We start from the raw sequence: 16,368 nt of genomic DNA on the forward strand, positions 1-16,368 counted from the left end.
CACTGCTGATAACTTAAAGCTCATAATTCAGTTTCCCAGCAGAGCCTTTTCCCAAGATCCCCCATCACTGTTCTCTCTCCCTTATCACATGAACTTCCAAGTTGAAGCAATTGGTCCTGGGTACGCCTTCATTGATACAATCCATCCTAAAGCACAGCTTTTCTTTATGTGCACCTACTTCCTTAATTCAGCTTCATCCATGTTGCTGTTAATAGTAAGGGTCATGTATTGAATAGACACAAAAAGGGTCACTTTGTTAAAAATTCTCTTGCCGTGAAGATACCTCTGAAATAGTATGTAGCTTCCTTTTTAAAAAATATATTTTATTGATGTCTTTACAGAGAGTAAGGGTGAGGGATAGACAGTTAGAAACATCGATGAGAGAGAAACATCGATCAGCTGCCTTCTGTACACTCCCAACTGGTGATGTGCCCGCAACCAAGGTACATGCCCTTGACCAGAATCAAACAGGGGACCTTTCAGTCCACAGGCCGACGCTCTATCCACTGAGCCAAACCGGTTAGGGCTCTAGCTTCCTTTCTAACATTATCTGCTCAGAAGTAAGTAGAGGAGATAGTCTCTTTAGGTCCCTTCAAACCTAACACATCTTATCTTGTCAAGGAAGCTTTTATCCTACTCTGAAAATTCAAATCCTTCACATACTATACAGCTCTGGAAGGATACTTCAAATTTCCAACTGCTCTTTCTTCAGAATGAATATTGCTACTGATGTCATGGTGTATGACAGTACAAAGTACACAGGCAAATGGGGACCAAATGATTGCAATGAAGAGTAGTAAAATTTAAGGAGACTGGAGAGAGCCTAAGCCTTCATTTGCCATTTCTACTTCTATCTTATTCATTTTTCATGCACACATACAGTTAATACAATATGCCTACATTTTAAAGGCTGAAAGTAAATCAGATGCTAACATAAAGTAGGCAAACAAATACAACCAATTAAAATACAAAAATAATTATAAGTCCATTAAAAGAACATATAATTTAAAGATATTCTTAGACACTTCTCTTAATGGAGGTGAATTACCCTTTTGCAAAGTGAATAATGACCTTTTAATTTATGCTTTTCATAGTTAGAAGTGTTGGCAAAATAAGCTTTCTTAAATAGAGTCTCATCCATAGCCACTGATCACTGAGCTCAGTTATTCTCCATCATGCCGAAAAAAAGCTGTCACCTCTTCACCTGTTCAGCATTCCATGAGCCCAACTAATCTGCCTTATGCTTATGTTCAGCCATTTGTCAAACACCAGCCACAGCACAGAACTTTATGTCCCATTGCCTTTGACTTACATTTTATATTCGACATGTAAGGCCCTTGGGATATAAGAGAGCTTTCCACCCAAACCAATGCCGACTCAGCATGTGTTCTAGAAGCCAGAGTGTTATTTTAGCTCTCCTGGTTCCTGCTTGCAGAAGGCAAATGGCTCCATAATTCTCACTTGACAGGCTGGATGGGGAGATGACACACTCATCCTGGCCTTTTCACTCCTCGAATATATGAAACCCAAACCTGAAACAATGAGAACATGCGTCCAGCTGGATTTAACTGGTGAGTTGAGCTGAAAGGTTTGAAAGGGCACAGATCTTAATTGGAGTGGGTAATTCCAACTTGAAAATTGATTTTCTCTAAACAGATCTTCTCTGTGTGAGTTCTCAACGTATGCCTGCCAGCGTCACTGACAAAAGTAGTTATACCTTTTGAAACAAAGTCAACAGATCCAGAGAAAGGTGAATCCATGATTTTCATCCTTGCACATCACTAATAATTATCTGTCTTTGATGAAAAAAATCATCACCCTGGGGGCAGAGCTGGATTTGACGTCCCTCATATGTTACAGAAAACACTAGAAGGGATAAGGGGAAAAGAATACATGAGGAGAAAGAAAACAGACAAAGAGAAAGAAAGACAGGAGAACAGGAAAAGAAAGCATGAAGTTGAGGTTGCATATAGTCATCTTTGCATTTTCCTCTGCAGTTTCATCTCAAAGCTATGCAAACGTCATTAATTTCTACATTTGGAATCTGATTCTGATGGTAAAAGTAAATTACTCTTTTGGGCCTTTTTATCTCCACTTGTACCAGTGACAGATCTGAAAGAGATGAAATATTTTTTATGCAATTAAATGTCGTATGTGACAGCGTGAATACTATCTCAATAACTTAAGAGTGAGGAGAGTACAGGAAATAAAAAGGTAAGGACTGAGCAATCCACACAGGATCACAATGCACAGGCTGTTGGAAGCTTGTTAGTCATTTGCTTCTTGGTACATCCACGAAGAACAAGAGTCTGCATGGGCTCAAAAGCCCCGGCATTGACAAAGGAGCCCCTGGCTTCCTTCTACTTCCGTCTATGCTTCTTAACACTCATGGGGCTCAGACTTCCTTCCTAGTCATGATAACGAGGAACTGGAGTGGTCATCTGTATGGGCTCAAGCCAGGAAAATAGAGGCCAATTTTAGACATAGTAGAAAAGGATTACAATGGAGTGAAAAAATAAACATTTACCGTAACTTCTTCCAAGTTGAGAAAACTACAGAGGTTTCTAATGATGCGCATTGCAAGCCCTTATGCTATACTTTCCTGCCAAGCCTATAATGGTTAATTCCTTACAGGCCTTTCATGTCAGGTCTCAATACTACATCCTGAGCCCAGGTTCTGTGCACCCCAGTTTCCCAATGGGCTGAACCCTCTTCTCACCCATCTTTTTTTTTTTGAAGGCCTTCAAGCATGGGCTCTGGCAGTAGACTGCTCGCTCACTTGCTTTGGTTGGTGACACCAAGTTTACATGGGGGTCCACTGGTCATTTTGATTACTACACTCACAGTTTAAGCCTCAAAGCATCCCTGTTACTATTTACCATTTCCTTTTCAAGGTTAGAAATTCGAGGTTCAAATAAATAAAGGTTTGACTATCACAGATATAAAGCAAGTGACGAGGGCTGAATTTTGAATTAAAACCTTTGGCAACTAGAGAAGTGCATTAAAAAATGTCCTGAAAGCTAAAAAATAGAAAATATTTTTATTCATTCTGAAACAAATATAAGTACCAATTCAGCATGGTATCACCTCCCAGTGTTCATAGCTAAAACTATCGGCACTTTATTCGAATGTGTATATGAGAAAAAAGTACTCTTTAGGAAGTTAATAATCAACAAAGTACTGATAAATTTTATCACCCATGAATGTGATATGAAAAGGGAGAAATAATATATATAAGAGAGAAAATTAGAAACAAAAATATTTTAATTCATAATCCTGATAAAAAAAAAAGTAAACCCAATTTGCTATTCATATAACCCTCTTAGAACTCTAATGAAACCTACTCCCAAGGAATTTCAGAGAACCTATGTGATACTGAAATTCTCCTACCTAGAGAACTGATTTTTTTGAAGTCAGCTATTTACGGCCATAGCAAGACAAAAATCCTTAGGAAACATGCTGAATGTCTTAAAAAATAGGCATTAGAGGAAAAATAATAAAACCAAGTATCTGTTTACCAGTATGGTATTGTAAGCCATCAGGGGATAAAAATAGGATAATATCATATAAATAGCCAATAAAGATTACAGAGATACAATTATAGGTATTTAGCCATATTTAAGCTAGCAGACACTTTGGGAAAAGATACTGAAACTATTTTTCTTAAAAATGCTACCCATTTAAGTGGTGGTTTTGATTTTAGCAGCTGATTAAAACTATGTTGGACAGAACTATATGCCGACTGAGCTGTTTTTGCCCTGAAGTAAAAGTAATAGTTCAGATTCAATTTAAATGTTCCTGGCAAACATGCTATTTAACATTCCCTGAATATGAAAATGCTGGTGATGGTTGAACAAGTCAGGATATCACAATCAGATATGGTGCTGACTATTTTTGAGGACAAGGGTGAGATGAAGATGCAATGGCTCAGTGACAGCAACCTGGCTAAGAGCTGACAGATACCCTAGAGGCAGGCCCCAAGATGTGATGTGCCTCCTCTCCACCCTTTGTGCACAGAAAGCAAAGTGAACCTACCAGTCTACCTCATGAGATTAAATGGAGATACAATAGAATGATTATTAATTATCACAGGAAGGATGATACAATACATGTGGGAGGGTGGATATTAGGAGTTACAAAGTGAAATCAGCCCTGGCCGGTGTGGCTCACCGTGGGTAGAGCATCACCCACACACCAAAGTGTCTCAGGTTTGATTCTTGGTCAAGGGCACATACCTGGGTTGCAGGTTAGATCCCTGGCCCTGGTCTGAGAGCCTGTGGGGGGTAGAGACGGGTAGAGGGGCGGTCCTCCCTCCCTCCTTTCCACTCTATCTAAAAATCAATGGAAAAAATATCCTTGGGTGAGGATTAACAAGATCTGGAGTCACACACGTGCCTTGGTGGGCAGAAAAATGAATGGGATCCATTCATTACGTTGTATTGTTCCTGTGTTCTGGGGAGGATTCCCACAGAGGAAGCTATGCCAGTTACCCTGTAGGTTGGGAAGAGTAGGGGACAAAAGTCGGTGCAGGCTTGGAGTTTCCCCTTTGCGTTGTCAGGTGAAGCATGAGAATTCAAGTTACCTGAAGTGATGCTTTCCTGGAGCATTATATTACTCTTCCTAAGCTAGGGCAACCTGGGCATTAGGCACTAATTGTCCCCAAAACTTCACTCATGGTCCAAACAATAGCAGGAGCATCAATAGTACTCACAACGGCATCAAGGATGATAATGATACAGCACTGAAAGGTAATTTTCAAAAACCAGTAAAATCATGGCTCATACAGATATAAAAACAGCATGGGTTAATTATTTTAATGATTTTTTTTCAACTCATAATGAGGGAACCTGGCAGATGTTGTAAGTGGTCAAAGGAGAAGTCCAAAACAAAGCCAATTTATATGGATTAAAAGAATGCTGAAATGAGTGTGCAAATGGAGACAAAACTACCTTCAGAGGATCGGGCGAGTCAATGGACCCTCTACAGCAGTGGTTCTCAACCTGTGGGTCGTGACCCATTTTGGGGTCAAATGACCCTTTCACAGGGGTCGCCTATGACCATCGGAAAACACATATATAATTACATATTGTTTTCATGATTAATCACTATACTTTAATTATGTTTAATTTGTAACAATGAAAATACATCCTGCATATCAGATATTTACATCACTATTTATAACAGTAGCAAAATTACAGTTATGAAGTAGCAACGAAAGTAATTTTATGGTTGGGGGTCACCACAACATGAGGAACTGTATTAAAGGGTCTCGGCATTAGGAAGGTTGAGAACCACTGCTCTACAGGTAGGAACAGAATTTGCTTGTCTGTAGACACAAATTGTTTCTCATTGCTATCATTTACCTGCAACCTAAAGAATTGTAAAATAGCTGGCATAAACTCAGAATGAGATGGCTACCAGAAGGGTGTGCTATAGACAATGTTTAGTTTGCCATTGAGGCCCAGCTTTTTTTCCCTAAAACAGTAAAGTATTTGCGCTAAAACTGGAAATCCAGGATCCTTAGAAATCCGAATTCCTCAGCCAATCTCATGCCTACCTTCCTCACAGGCATTACCCCAACCACCACCCACCTTTCTTAGCACTAACAAACCGGAAGCATATTGTTTTCAGGGTTACAACTTTCTTATCAGCAAATGAGAGGTCCCAATGCTGTAACAGCAAAGAAGCAACGAAGGGATCATTCCCTGTGATGTGATCAGGGCCTGTCACCAACATAATATGATTGATTAGTGCAGAGAATCTTTGGGAAAATGGTAACGCCAAATTTGTAAGGAACTTAAACTCAGTATCTCTAACACTCAGGGAACCTTGCCCAGTGCCCATATGGCAGTTATAAAGGAATGTCCATGATGTTTTCTAAAAATGAAAGGAAACATGTTTAACATCACAAGAGAAGCATATGGGACTCCGTTTCCATGGCTATTTTTTCCTTGGATTTTCCTTTCATTTAAGAAAAAGGAAAGAGTAGGAGGATTGCATGACCATGTTTTTACATCCCTTCTTTCTCTATAAAACTGCACCAGAATAGCCCAGTGTCTTCAAACTGCTGGGTCTAGGGTAGCCACCACAAAGCTGGTACCACAAAGAGCGTCTGACATTCTTTGCCCCAGTAGTTCTAACTACCCTGAGGGCAAGAGCTCTGCATTATTTCTCTTTATTTTTGTGTGACTGGCACACAGTAGGCACGTGGTAAATGGTTGTTCAACTCAGCCTTCACCTTGTTCTCAGTCTTCATCCGAAGCTCGTCACTGTGTGCCCACCCCCTGCTCCCTGGTCCCGTTCCTGCTGTGGATGCTGCTGGGCTCTGACCCATGGCCCATGCCTGCAGCTGTGCCAGGCTCCTCGCACCTCACTGCTGGCACTGACCCCGTGAATCGGACCCATGGCCTTTCCCTTTGACTGTGGCTGGACTGTGCTATGATGAATATGCTGCTGCAAAACAACCCCCCAACTCAGCCCCCAGCAAAATAACAGTCCCCCCGACTCATCGCATTCCCCAGCACTTTACACTCCTACAAGCAGAGGGCGTGTTCCAAGTTGCCTGAAGAAAAAAAAAAAAGATAACTAAGACATGTCCTATTTAGGAAACCTCGCAAAGGATGTCAGATGTCCAACAAATAAATGTTATTGTACCATGAAGGTTCCTCCCAAATGCCGACATGTACACTGTGGTGTAAAGTGTGAGAATATGACTTTGCCATTTCTGCAGTAAAAAAGAAAAAACTATACATAAATCCCAAGCTGTCCTGCCCTCCACCACTTAAGAGCACTCTTTCTCCAGGGCCTCCCATGATGCCCCCCTTCACAGCTGCAGGGTGGGGAGAGGAAAGAGAGAGAACTTAGCCTTGGCAACCAATCATTCTGTCACTTCTCAGAGATCTGGCTGAGACTTTCATTACTGTTTTTAATCTAGGAGGAGCTGTCACTTAAATGCAACGGATGAATAGCCTCACAAACAAAAGAAGAGAAGCCTAAGGTATAAAACTGTCTTATATCAATGATGTTATAAGAACTCCAATGTTGCCCAGGCCGGATAGCTCAGTTGGTTAGAGCATTGTCCTGATACGCCAAGGTTGCGTGTTTGATCCCCAGTCAGGGCACATACAAGAATCAACCAATGAATGTATAAATGGGTTGAACAACAAATCTTTCTCCCTCTCATCCTCTCTCCCTGTCTCCCTTACTCCCTCATTCCCCTCCTCCCTCACTCCCTCCTTCTCCCTCTCTCTTCTTCCTCTCTAAAAAAAAAATCATTTAAAAAATAAAGAACTCATATGTCATAATCACACCCTAACACACACATTCATACCCACTGCCTTTCCATGACATGTTAGCCCTTTTATTAACATATGCCTGAATCCAGGGGTGTAGACTTTTCTGTGCAAAGTCTCAGCTATGAGAAGCACCTTAGCTTCTGAAAGCCCACACTGGTGGTGCTGGGTCAACACGACCGCACTAATAAGGCCGGCTTGGTTACCTAAACTACTGGTGTCACTCAAGTCATCCTGTCTTGTCATCAGGATTCCCAACCTCTGGCTTCTTTCACATCTTTAATGATCAATTAAGAGACACATTTTGGGTTTTTTTGCGAGGGGACCTGGGTAGGCGTGGGGTGAAGGAGCAATTGAGCACAATTTCATCTCAGACTCCTTTTATGTGTAAAAGTGCACTTTAATATGACAGCCAATCTTAAACTACCTTTAAAGGCTGATGAATTGACCTGAAATAAAAATACGCTGTATTAGATCCTCTCAGATACACCGTTAAAGCGAAACGGCCATTATCTTTTTTACATTAAGGGAAGGGCAGCCCGCCATCGCCTTTCATTTCTCCAGTAGATCAAATTGAATTATTCATTAGCACTAAATGCTTCCAAACTCCCTCCCCCACACACATACCATTACCTCATTTTAACAATGAGCGGTTTCTTCTCTTCTAAAAATAACCTCTCTGATACATGGAACTCCTGAAGTTTTGGGCTCCACAAAAATTAATTCCTGCGGTTCGTAAAGCAACAGGCTCTAGAGTGGAATCAGACAGTAGCGACAATAAACGAGCAATTAAAAAGCAGCTCCCTGTCTTGTTTCTCAGGCCTCCCATTTGTCACTGACTATTGAACCTCCGTGCTGAATAATCGCCGGATCTGAGCTGGGCAGGGAATGACTCTAAGTAAAATCCTAAGAAATAACTGGTCACAAGACTTCTAAAGTTCTCCATTGGGTCAAATGAAGGCAGGCCCTCAGACGCCTTCCCAAGAGCCTGCATCAACTGACAGCTTTAGATGTACACTATTCAGGCTTAACGGAAACACACTTGTATATCCAGTACCTTCAGAGCAGTAAATATGCACGTATACACACATCTCATCGAACACACACACATACACAGACTTTCACATATACACTGCCAAACACACATACGCCCATCAAGTACACACCCTGACAAACACACACACACACACATCCCCTTATACACACAGACATTTCCAGGCATAAGCACGCATACTTCCAATCATATAGACATCACCCACACACAGGCACTGATACACACACATAATGCCAAACACACACACACACATCCCATAAAATACACATACACACATACATTTTCCATCAAACACACACACAAATACACAACAATACCACCAAACTCACACAATGATACACGCACACCCATTAACAAACTAACTTATCCTCTAAGATCTGATTTCTAGGCACTGGGGTCTATATTTCAGATGAAATCCCATCTCCCATCTTCTACTATGATCACTCTGCTGGGTCCTGTTTCATTAACTGCAGCTCGTCAGAGCCACATCAGAAGGTGAAAATGCATTGCCTCTACTGCCATGGATTGCCCCATTTGTTTCATTTAAGAAAATGTGTTTAGTCACCGGCCTTCCATTACACCGCTGACACAGGACCCGGAGTTCGGGGTACATATTTTTCCTCCCACCTCTTCACTTTGTCAGAGAGAAATCCCTGAGTTGACTTCTAAGATGAACATTCATTTGCAGCAGCAGAAGCTGGGCTCCTTCCAACAGCATCTCAGCTCCCGAGACTTCTGAGGCATTCCCCTTAGCTCAGGCAGCCATGGCTTCGACTCCCTCTCCTTCACCAGGCCTTCCCTGTCCAGCCCAGGACTGTGCTCAGATGTGACTTCTGCAGGGGGGAACGGGATGTCTCCAATATAATAATGTCCTGAACATAGTCGTTCCTTAAAGTTAATGTGTAATGGAGTCCTAGGCTGAGGTTCAGCATAAACAGAAGCAGAGACGCAGGAAGAAGCAAGGTGTAGGTAGTAAATTTCAAAAGTCTGGGTGTGTCTGGAATTCAAGTTGAGTAAGAGTTGGCTAACAGAGTTGGCTCTGTTAGAGGTGTGTGTGTCTGGATGACCAGATGTGGAGGTAGCTAAAACGAAGTTCCATTGTTGTCTTCAGGCAATGAGCAGTGAGATGGAACTGGTCTGGTTAAGAATATATGGCACATTTCAGCGTAATGATGCCAAAGTCATATGCAGAACATAGTAGGGACAAGTCTGTTGATGGGAAGTCCAGAAGAAGGCATTTCATAGTCTAATGAAAAGCAAAGCCCTAGTCCTGATTGGTGTCGCTCAGTGGTTAAGAGTATCAGAAGGCACACCATAGGGTTGTGCGTTCATTTCCCAGTCAAGGGCACATTCCTGGGTTGCCGGTTTGATCCCTGGCGCATGCAGGAAGCGATCAATTGATGCTTCTCTCTCACATTGATGTTTCTCTCTCTCTTCCCCCCTCCTTCCCTTCCTTCCACTCTCTATAAAAATCAATGGAAAACAACAACAAAAGCAAAGCCATGGAGTTTCCACCTAGGATTGCAGCAATAGAAATGAAAACGAGTGAAACAGTGTAAGAGACAGAATTAGGCTCTTTATATCAGGGGTTTTCTTCATGTCAGTTCAGCAACTATTTATTGAGCTCCTACTGGGTGCTCTAGTGAAGGCAGTTAAACTTACCTCTAAAAGGATTCATGCCAAAGCGTAACTAACCCATTGGTTATAATTGAGATTTGAGCTGGGAAATAATAAAATTTTTTCGATGTGTCAAAAAATTTGAAGGAAAAATTCCTAAGGTATATAAAATTCTGTGAAATGTTACACAGCCAACGAACACAGCACAGACCACTGGAGTTGTCTGCCAAATCGGGGGAAAGCACAGCCCCGAGAGAATTAAAAAATCATCTTCTCATTATTAAAGCAGCCCCAGAGGCATCGCCACAAAAGGTGTTAAGCTATTAGTGGATGGTTTTGAATATAGCCCCAAGTAATAAAGCCATGTTTCAATTTAAAATGTTACATTTTTTATGCTTCTCATTAAGCCAAACTCATATCTCTCCCAACAATTCTAAATTAGTAAGGTCAGACTATCTAGGAACTAAAAAGTAATTAGGGAGTGAGTGCATCTTCCCAGTCTCCTTTAATTACTCTGTGGGACCCAGGCCCTGGGAGAGCGCCTACCTGTGACTAATGCAGGAGGCTCTGACAGTCCCTCTTTGAGGCTGTCTGTCTCCCAGTATGTAACTCCTTCCAACCCACCTGCTGAAGCAGAAACTGTAGCTAATGAGTCCCCATTTCTACAGCTGCAAAAACCTAGGAGAATTTAACAAAACACAGCATAACTTTCCTGAAAATGCCACAGTACCTGAATTGTATATATGCTGGAGTTGCTATACAGGAGCTGGGATAATTATCTCTACAAATCCGGGCTGCATTCTGCACAGAGAACTCATCAGCACCTACCCAGAATTCAACCAGGAGTTTCCACTATTGTCTCTGCTTCACTAAACACCACAGATTTTAAACCTGAGCACAAAGAACCTAGGTTATTTTTAAACAAAAGTGTAACATGCCATGTGACCTTTGTCCCACTATTTGCTGAATACATCATTCAATGTGAGGTGGGCAGACATTCTGACAGAAATCAGCTTAGGGCTGTATCGCGGGGCCCACTCATTACTATAAAAAGTTGTTCTACAAAAGGTAACTAGCTCCAGCAATAAAATATTTGCACCTTGCATTTACCTAATGGGGTAACAATATAAGAACATGTAAGTTTATGTAAAGCTAAAGTCTATATGTGCTTACCTATCGATCTATCAATCAATCAATATAACCATCTCCTGGAGACATGCTATTAAATATTTAAATAAATAAATGTCCATGGGAGAATATTAACTCTGATGCTTTCTTGGGTGTTTCTTCCAGATCCCAAATTCTAGCCATTAAAATGTGCCATTCCACTGCACTATAACCCTCAGTGAAATGTTAATTGAGTCACTGAGAAAAGTACAACAATGTACAAGATTTTAAAAAATATGATTGAAAATATCACAACCCCATAATATAAATAAGCATCTTTTTACCTAACAAATAAAAATTTAAATGTACTGAAAAACCTATTTTTCTTACTTTAAATTAGGATCCCATCTATTGAGAAATACAAATAAAGGATCAAATGATGGTTGCAATTCAATCCATTCAATGGATTCAACTGGAAAGAACACCAGTAGGAAAACCAAAAGCTATCTTGAGATTGAGATGTGAGCTGTTGAAAGTTGTTTTAAATGTAAAACTACTTAACTATGGGAGCCAGTGTATTCTCATTTCTGAAAAACTAAACTAGCATAAACAACCCTGGCAGCAAACATATTTCTAAAAGCAGTATTCGTCATCCATAACACCTGTTTTCAAATTTGTGTTCATCAAAATAACCTTGTGGCTGAAGTTACGGATTTTATAAGTACATGTTAATCTGAACATATCAATTAGTTCAATGAAATGCAGTTTCAATCTTTTTTGGAAGGATAGAGTAAGGGAGATCTCACAAAAGGTGGCATTTATAAAATAGGTTCCCAGCTAAATATGTTTGAAAACCCAGTGAGCCAGAAACATTGTCAAACAGTTGCTCTGCAGGACAGAAGGGAAGAAAACTCCAGCATCCTTGATCATGCTCCACTGATTTGAGGCCTAGTTACTCACTCAGAAGGCAGAGCACTTTCCCCCGTTTTCTCTTAATGACTCTTGAAAAGAAAATGCCATTCAGTTAAACACCCTGCGTCCATGAACATTCATCACTCAGCTCATCTCTCCTGCAGATGTTTACCCACAGCTCTGAGATGTCGAGTACTGCACCATCAGCTCCCATCTTCCTTTAGCCACTGAGCACAGAACTGGGAAAATCAGCCAGGCTCAAAAAAGCTGAGTGAGAATGGACGGGATAATTTAAGTTTATGTTAGGGCTGCGGTCATTCATGGAGGGCTCATATCTCTGCACAATTCAACCCTCTCTTGTCTTTTCTAAGGCTGAGCTCAAAGCTCTGATGGCCAAAATAGGCTAGGCAGTGGCCAGCAAACTCATTAGTCAACAGAGCCAAATATCAACAGTACAACGATTGAAATTTATTTTGAGAGCCAAATTTTTTAAACTTAAACTATATAGGTAGGTACATTGTTATTAACTTAATTAGGGTACTCCTAAGGCTTAGGAAGAGCCACACCCAAGGGACCAAAGAGCTGCATGTGGCTCGTGAGCCACCGTTTTCCGACCATGGTAACAGGGCAATTCCTGCAAGCTGGGCTGAGCAGAGAGAGGAGCCTTGGGAGGGAAGAAAAAAATAATAATTCTGTTCTAATCACCAAGCAATGCAACCAGTTCCCAATGAATAGCAATTCCTTTTACTGGCCTCTCCATTTTGTTGGCCATGCACAAAATGAAGTCCCCATTCTGGATCTGTTTTAGTCCCATTCTCACTCTTTTTTTAAAAATATATTTTATTGATTTTTTACAGAGAGGAAGGGAGAGAGATAGAGAGTTGGAAACATCGATGAGAGAGAAACATCGATCAGCTGCCTCCTGCACACCTCCTACTGGGGATGTGCCCGCAACCCAGGCACATGCCCTTGACCGGAATCGAACCCGGGACCTTTCAGTCCGCAGGCCAACGCTCTATCCACTGAGCCAAACCGGTTTTGGCCCCATTCTCACTCTTACTGAGCACCATCGACCTTGGAATAACTTGGCCAGTTCCTATTTCTCAAACCACTTTTCACTCCTTATTCAAAGGATGCCTGGTGCAGGATGAGTGGACCCACTGGAAGTCTGAGAGGCAACCAAGAGATGGAAGTCACCAGGAGCAGATGACAAGAAACAAGCCCTTCCCAAAAATAAAAGAAAGAAAAGCATGTTCTTGTGCTCTTAATGGAAATCAACGCATGCCTCAAACTGGCCTCTGCGTGTGTGTGTGTGTGTGTGTGTGTGTGTGTGTGTGTGTCTGTCTAGATCCCTCTCTCCCTTAATTTCTCCCTCAAATGTTGCATCCTTGCTTCTTCCCTGCAAGCAGCCTAATGATGGCTCTTTGAGATGCTATGTGGACCTTAACCAATCTTTTTTTTTTTAATATATTTTATTGATTTTTTACAGAGAGGAAAGGAGCGAGATTGAGACTTAGAAACATCGATGACAGAGAAACATCGATCAGCTGCCTCCTGCACATCTCCCACTGGGGATATGCCCGCAACCCAGGTACATGCCCTTGACCAGAATCGAACCTGGGACCTTTCAGTCTGCAGGCCGACGCTCTATCCACTGAGCCAAACCGGTTTCGGCCTTAACCAATCTTTATAAGCACACGGTTTACCTTGCAGCCAGCCACAACCTCTTGAAGAAACCCATTCTCTGGAGATCTTGACAAGTCCCCACCCCTTAGAAACCTGGGCCATGGAGGTATTTAAGGATTTGTCAGATGATCCAAAGAAACACTAAGAACACACACCAGAACTTTCCATCTTCTCCATACACAACTCCCCACCTGGGCTATTTTAGGTTGGAAGACACTGAATTGAAAAGGCAAACCTGCTCAAACACTGCGATTTCACAATTTTATTTTTACAATGACCAGTGAGATAAGGAGACTCTTATTTCAAACAGGAAAAATGAAATCACAAAATATATTTAATGTTTCATACTTTTTTTGCTAATTTTTAACATCAGAAGAAATTGCGTGAGGAGGACATGCCCACCATGTGGGTTTGGCCAGGCAACAGATCACTAAGAACTTGTGTCCGGCCCTTCCAGGCTGGATTCCTTGTTCTGCCCCTATAGTCCCTCAATACCTTTTCATGTCTTTGCCATCATCTGTCAGTGTGTCCAATTTCCTCTCTTAATTGAGCTCCTGAAGAGCAGGGAAATAACATTCACTTCCATATCCACCAGGAGCTTGCAGGGTACCTAGTACACAGTAGGTGGCTAATTAATGTTCAATTAATGAACAAAAAGAAAACTAGGTACTGCCTCATACCACCTGGTGGTCTCCCTTCACAAAGCTAAACTATGTCTGCCTGAAGTCGGCTTGGAGGAGAGCAAGGAATCAAGCCTGTAGGAAAAGTTGGGTAACATTTAACCCAGAGCCCACATCTCATTGAAATTCATCAAGAAGCCTGGCAGAAGTTAAAGTAAATGGCATGAAAAGGTTTCAGATCTAGCCAGGGACTCCACAGAGCTCGGCAATGAAACCTGCCACCAAGAGGAAGGTAATTAGTTATGAGGTAACTGCAAGTCACAGGTAACCAGCAGGAGACTCACTCTTCCTTCGGATGAGCTAATAAGGTCACTGCCCACCCATGCTCCATTTCATTGCTGTCCTCTCCCTTCCTGCTTTAGACCTGAGGTTAACATTAATAATGGGCTGTCTGCATATTTACACACTGTAATTAAGCCTAGGTGAAACTTGAAGAGCTCTTTAGGGATATTTATTAGGATGCAGAGCCACCCCAGCTTGTAGCTACCATTTGCCAGCAGTTGGAAGATGGAAAAGATAGAATTAAATAAAACATCGATTGCAATGACACTATAAATTCCCTCCAGGCCTTCTCCTGCCCACATGCCTGACCTCTTCATGCTGCAAAGATATAGGTCTAGGTTGCTGAAGATTTTGTTTCTAATGAGCTTATCAGGGCTAAAAAGTCGCTAAAAATGTGTAACTCTTACACATCCTGCTAGTCCAGAATCTCTCCATTCCCACAAAGAAGGTCCACTCAGTTATAGCCAATCATCCTTGGAGGTGGCTCCAATGTGCTGGTTAATAGGAAGGAAGGAAGGAAGGAAGGAAGGAAGGAAGGAAGGAAGGAAAGAAGGGAGGGAGGGAGGAAGGGAGGAAGAGAGGGAGGGAGGGAGGGAGGAAGTGAGGATAGGGAGGGAGGAAAACACAGGGGAAGAAAAGGAGGGGGAGAGAGGAAACATCATTGATTATGTGGCATTTTCCTTCACTCTTTCTCTGTCCTTTGCTTAGTGATGCAGGGCACCCCCTCTTAGGGGCGCTACTGTTCATTTCAGTGGATACTTCAGAGATGTTAGGATGCTTCAAAGTGTCAAAGTTGGCAAGTTTTCTGTGGCTAAGTGAGGAACTAGGGAATGCTCAAATGTTGTTTTCTTCCTTGCCGCCTCACCCCATGATGTACTGAAGCATAGCTTCCTTGCTTTCCGTTACCTTGTTTTGTGTGTGTGTGTGTGTGTTTTTAATTATATTTTTATTGATTTCAGAGAGGAAGAGAGAGAAACATCAATGATGAGAGAGAATGATTAATTGGCTACCTTCTGCACGCCCCACACTGGGGATCAAGCTCACAACGTGGGAATGTGCCCCAACCTGGAATCGAACCATGACCTCCTGGTTCATAGGTCGATGCTCAACCACTGAGCCACACCAGCCAGGCACTTTCTGTTACCTTGTAACAGTGGTTCTCAAAGTGTGGAGCCTGGACCAAGGTCTTGTGTCTGCATTGAGGACTTGTTGGAAATACCAAATTTTGGGGCCCTATACCAAAATTTAATTTAAAAACGTGTTGGAGCCTAGCTCTCTGTAATTCAGCAAGCCCTTGAAATGATTCTGATGCACATTCAAGATTAAGAACCTCTATTTTATAGAATGTCTATAGAAAGAAAAAGTTTCACTTCATAGCTAACCAGCATCTTCCTCACTCTAGGATGCAGACATAGGTTTCTGAAGGATTGGAGTGTGGTCAGCATCAGCTTTCCCCTGCAACAACTAAGACAAGGCATTGCTATATAAAACATCAAGTTCAAGATTAGGATCAGTTCTTTCCACAAAATGCCTCAGATCCTCTCTGACTACCTTCTTTCAGGCAGCCACACCCTCTCACTAGAGCATCCCCTGTATCTCCAAAATCACGGGTAGAAGAAGTGCATTAAGTTTAAGAAGGAAACCTTTCATTCATTCAATTCATTCTATAAATACTGGCTGAGCACCTACTATGTGCAACGTACTATTATTCCCTTGTAGAATATAAGCCAACACAGCC

At 41.8% G+C, this 16,368-nt stretch overlaps 1 protein-coding gene across 1 annotated transcript in view; it reads right to left on the reverse strand.

The window, feature by feature from the left end:
* SORCS1 (sortilin related VPS10 domain containing receptor 1) overlaps nt 1-16,368 on the reverse strand; it is a gene marked incomplete at its 5' end in the record, with an annotated part of 483,392 nt that overhangs the window by 350,768 nt on the left and 116,256 nt on the right. The gene's annotated exons all lie outside the window — the stretch shown is intronic.

Source organism: Myotis davidii, unplaced genomic scaffold, assembly GCF_000327345.1.
Source record: "Myotis davidii unplaced genomic scaffold, ASM32734v1 scaffold107, whole genome shotgun sequence".
In the NCBI taxonomy this organism is placed as follows: Eukaryota; Metazoa; Chordata; class Mammalia; order Chiroptera; family Vespertilionidae; genus Myotis; species Myotis davidii.